Source organism: Benincasa hispida, chromosome 12, assembly GCF_009727055.1.
Source record: "Benincasa hispida cultivar B227 chromosome 12, ASM972705v1, whole genome shotgun sequence".
Lineage (NCBI taxonomy): Eukaryota > Viridiplantae > Streptophyta > Magnoliopsida > Cucurbitales > Cucurbitaceae > Benincasa > Benincasa hispida.
Genome location: NC_052360.1, coordinates 51,716,290 through 51,721,781, shown reverse-complemented (window position 1 = coordinate 51,721,781; position 5,492 = coordinate 51,716,290).

The following is a 5,492-nucleotide window of genomic DNA, read 5'->3' as shown; positions in this document are numbered from 1 at the left end:
TATAAATGGAAAAGCTTGATTTTCCATTATCCATCTCTTTACTTGCTCACACAAAAAACATTCAACTTTGCCTTGTCTTCTCCAAGCATGAGCTGCAACTCATGCAACTCGCTCCTTTACATGTTGATCTGCAATATAATGAAGAGATTGGAGTGAAAATTGGGCATGCAATCTATAGAGAATTTTAGAGAAAATTCGAGTTGAAGAAGGGATTCTTCACCAAGATTGTTGCTGTGAGCTTTTCGTCTTCATCCCTTGATTCAAGTTTGTTTTGAGTCCCACAACTCAATCTAAAGCACCAAAAGAATAGTGGAGAATATCTTGAGATGGTTTGCAATAAGATTTGGAGAAGATAGCAGTTGGAGAAGGAGCTTTGAAGAAGTTCTACATGAGGTATGTCTTGAAACTCACTTGTTTTCTGCAAGAGAATGCTTTATATTTTGCTAAAATTAGTGAATTAGAGTGTTTAGATGATCCTTGTGCTTCTGCTGTTGTTAATAAAATCCTACATTTTATTTATTTGAGTTTATTTTGTATTTTGGAGAGTTACTAAGTTGCTAGCCTATACATAGCAACTTGGTTCTTTATTTGTAGCATCCCATTCCAAATTGAAGATTTCTCACCTTTCTTTCTTTCTTTCTTTTGTTTTTGAGTTGAATTGAGAGCAAGTATCTAAGAGTTCTACCAGATTCGAGTAGTTCGAGATTGAAGTTCTACTGGAGTTAGTCATTGTGTCCTATTGAAGCGATCACTATAGTCTGCTCGCAACCGTTTAGAGCGAATAATTGTCTTCAGAATAACACTTATCAGAAGCGTGCCTCGACTACATTTTGTCTCCAAATGTATTAAGATTCTTTCAAGTCTTTGATTATTTCCATATCTAAGCCTTGTTATATTATTTGGCTTAAGTTTGAGTTTGAATATTATACATTAAATGTACTATTTCTAATTGAATTGTAATAAGTTTGCTAGTGTATTTCGTTCTATATACCGTTTTCCCTAGTAGATACAAATTCTTCACTCATTAAGAACTCAAATTTACTTTATTCTGTGATGGTGGTTGATAGTGCATTTTTCATTATTTGAGACTCGACCAAGGAAAAGGGTCTGGAGGATGACATGGTCAAAGTGTCCCAAGCCAGAGGTCTGTGCCTGATGGAAAAGCTAAAACTATGAGAAAACAACAAGATGGCAACACGTTAAAACCTAAGGAAACAATTGATTGTCAGTTAAAGGTACAAACGCTAAAAACTAGTAGTGATACATATCATGAAATGCATGTTTTTAGGTGACATTTTGTTGTTGTTACTTAGTGAAAATAGTCATTTACATGTCTCAAATGGATAAATTGGTCATGAGAAGGTCCTTTTATCAGTCAGAGTTGGTTTTTACTGGTTTTTATTGGTTTTATGAGCTTTTATAGGGAAGCTTGACTGTTTTGCAGAAATTGTTGTCAATGTTACCGCATCGATACCCTAATTTCGAAATCGTGCCTAGTCATCCATAGTTGCTATTCTCTCAATACACAATCGTTTTCAGCACTGTAATTGCCGGGTAAACCCCTAAGGAATCATTTTTGGCCTCTCTTGAATCAATTTGGTCTTATAAAAGATGAAAAACCTCTTATTTCAAGTATTCACGAACCATATTCAAAATTCAGTTGCCTTTGGATTAATTCTCACCTCCCCTATCAGATAACTTCAAGAATAGAAGTTCCTCTGAGGAACATTAGCTCTAGCCTCTAGGTCATCCCTACCCCATGTTAACGTGTATAATAGGAGGATTCATCATTGAAAAAGGAGAATTCACCCTAAGAAGAGAATAAGAGAGGGGAGATTGCTTCAAGGAGATTTTTATTGTCTTTTCTAGCATTGTCTTTAACTTATTTTTGCATTTTTACTTATTTCCATCTTTTATTCCTTTGAATCTTATTCTAGCAATCATCCTTTATGATCTAATGAAATCCATTCATCTGTTCTTAATTATGAGCTAATTTCTCTAAGAGATTCAGTTGTGTGGATACCCTAGGGTTTAATGACTTGAATAGTGTAACGTCCCACTTTATAAAATTAAGGCTAATTCGGGACAAATTATGCCTTTAGATCATTTTCGGTCCGTTAAATTTAAAAAGTTAGAACTTTGGTTTAGCTTTTTAAGTTAGCCAAATTAAATTTCTTAAAAATATTGGAGAAGAGATTTTTTTTTAATTAAAATCTTTAATTTCAAGATTGTGGAATTTAATTTATATTTTTTTCTCACTTTAAAAAGGAACTAATATATTTGGGTTTTGTTGTGGTAGGTGTCATTATGATGTAAATTTTTTTTCTAAAATATAAGAGTTGGTAAACATAGTTGCATGTTAAAAGTTGGTAAGGTTCTCTAGTTAGTATTGAATTTTGGAGACATTACAAGCAATGTCTATATTCCATATCTCTTTGAATAGATGAAAATTGTTAAGTTAAATTTGTCACTGAATTTAGTAATCTAGTGAAGTCTTAATACTGAGAAGGTTAGAATGTAAATTGATGTCACAAAGGAATATAACATTAAAAACCTACAAATAAGACAGTCACAAAGTCTTAGAAATAAGATACACCATATAATAAAAAAAATTACATGAAATTAATCTAATATCTATCGAACCATAAAAATATAGGCGTTAGCTGGATAAAGTTCTTATAGGAACTTGACACAAGATCGAATAAGAGAAGTTTTATGTCCATGATTAAATCATTGTCCATGTATGATGTGATTGCATTGTTGAAGGCACATTGCCTGTATCTCTGTTCATCCATTCTTATTTAATGCTTTTAATCATCATTTCAATTTACTCATCACTTATGCACACTTGGTTATATTTGGTTACATTGGTTGCATTGCCTTAAAAGAATTAAGATTTGATTTAGTCTCATGGGATTCGACACTTGGAATACTCCAAGATTTATTACTTCATTGATAGTGTATGCTTACACTTAGACCATATTTATTCTTGAAGGGATTGAATCCCCAGAGGAAGTGCGTGAACGTGGTATGAATTTATTTTCGATTTGATACCAAACATAAAATATAGAAAAAACATGAAATTTATAGGATAAACATTTATGACTAACTTATACAACATGCTTTGAGAGGAAAGGAGAGGAAATTGAGACTAACCTTTGAAGAATGATTCTATTCACGTTTCCTCTTTCAATCTCACGAACGATCACTTTTCCCTAATCTCACCAAGAAAATGCACCAATGGTTTTGGGCACCACCATGAGGCTTCCGTGTTATTCAAGGAAGAGAACTGAAGCGGAGTTGTGGGCTCGCTTTGGTTAATTTTGAGGAAAAAGGGAAGAATAAGAGAACGTTTCTCTTGAGAGAACTTTTCAACTTCATCTTCAAGTAGCTCACTAACAACCCATTATCTTCAAGATTCATTAACTTCAAGCATAAGCTGCATCTCATGCAGCTATCTTCATTGTATGATGGTCTGCAATATATTGAAGAGGTTAGAGTGAATTTGAGGCAATGCAATCGATAGAATTTTAGCTAAAAATTCAGGTTAAAGAAGGAGTTCTTTATTGGGTTGCTGCTATGAGAATTCTCCAAGTTCCCTTTGATTCCAACTTATTTTGAGTCCCATAACTCAATCTAGAGCACCAAGAGAATAGTAGGGAAGATCTTGAGGTAGTCTGTATAAAGATTTGGAGGAATTTGCAGCTGAAAATCGAGATTTCATAGGTTCTTCAAAGGTATGTCTTGAAACCCATTAATTTCTGCTATAGCATGCCTTCGTTTCTACCAAAACTAATAAATTAAAGTGCTTATCGATCCTCGTCGCTTCCGCTATGTGCTGATATGTTCCAAAAAAGAAAGCCAATGTTGCAAAGGGAATCTGTTTCCATTGCAAACAAGAGAGACATTGGAAGAGAAATTGTCCCAAATACTTGACAGAAAAGAAGAAGGCTAAGCAAGGTAAATATGATTTGCTTGTTTTGGAAACTTGTTTAGTGGAGAATGATGATTCGGCCTGGATAATTGATTCAGACGCCACTAACCACGTTTGTTCTTCATTTTAGGGAATTAGTTCCTGGCAGCAACTAGAAGCTGGAGAGATGACGATGGGTTGGAACTAGACACGTCATCTCAGCTGTGGCAATGGAAGGTCTCCAGCTGACTTTACAGAATAAATATATTTTACTAGAAAATGTATATGTAGTTCCTAGAAAGAACTAAATTTCTATAAAGTGTTTATTAGAACAAAGTTATTGTATATATTTCTTTGTAAATAAAGTGTTTATTTCAAAGAATGGTGTCAATGTTTGTTCTGCTGAATTGGAAAATAATCCTTATGTGCTAAGAACGTTAGCAACTTAAGCCCTCCATAACATTGAAATGTTTAAAACTACAGTAACTCAAAATAAAAGACTTGGAATTTCTCCTAAAGAAAATGCCCAACTTTAGCACTTGAGGTTAGGACACATCAATCTCAATAGGATTGAGAGGTTGGTGAAGAATGGACTTCTAAGCGAGTTAGAAGAAAATTCTTTACCAGAGTGTGAGTCATGCCTTGAAGGCAAAATGACTAAAAGATCTTTTACTGAAAAAGGTCATAGGGCCAAAGAACCCTTAGAGCTAATATATTAAGACCTCCATGGTTCGATGATTATAAAAGCAAGAGGAGGGTTTGAATATTTCATCACCTTGATGATTATTCAAGATATGAATATGTTTATTTAATGCAACATAAGTTTGAATCCTTTGAAAAGTTCAAAGAGTTCAAAGAGAAGTTGAAAATGCATTAAATAAAACAATTAAGACATTTTGATATGATCGAGGTGGGGAGTTTTTGGATTTGATATTCTAGAACTATTTGATAGAGCATGGAATTGTATCCCAACTCTCAGCACCTGGTACACCTCAGCAGAATGGTGTATCAGAAAGAAGAAATTGAACCCTGTTGGACAAGGTTCGATCTATGATGAGTTACGTTTCCTTACCTGATTCTTTTTGAGGTTTTGTAGTACAGACTGCATCGTATATTTTGAATTGTGTTCCATCCAAAAGTGTTATGAGAACACCTTTAGAGTTATGGAATGGTCATAAAGCTAGTTTATATCATTTCAGAATCTGGGGTTTCCTAGCACATGTGCTTGAGGTAAATTCTAAGAAACTGGAATATCATCCAAAACTATGCCTATTTGTAGGCTACCCCAAAGGAACAAGTGGTGGTTACTTCTTCGATCCTAAAGAAAATAAAGTGTTTGTGTCGAAAAACACTACTTTTATGAAAGAAGACCATATAAGAGAGCACAAGCCCCACAGTAAGGTTGTGTTGTATAAACATTCCAAGAATCTACTTAACCTTCAACAAGAGTTATTGAAGAACCCAACACCTCAACAAGAGTTGTTAAAGTTGGATCATCTAGTAGGTCAAACCCACCTCAAGTATTTAGAGAGCCTTGACGTAGTAGGAGGGTTGCGAACCCACCTGTCCATTACATGTG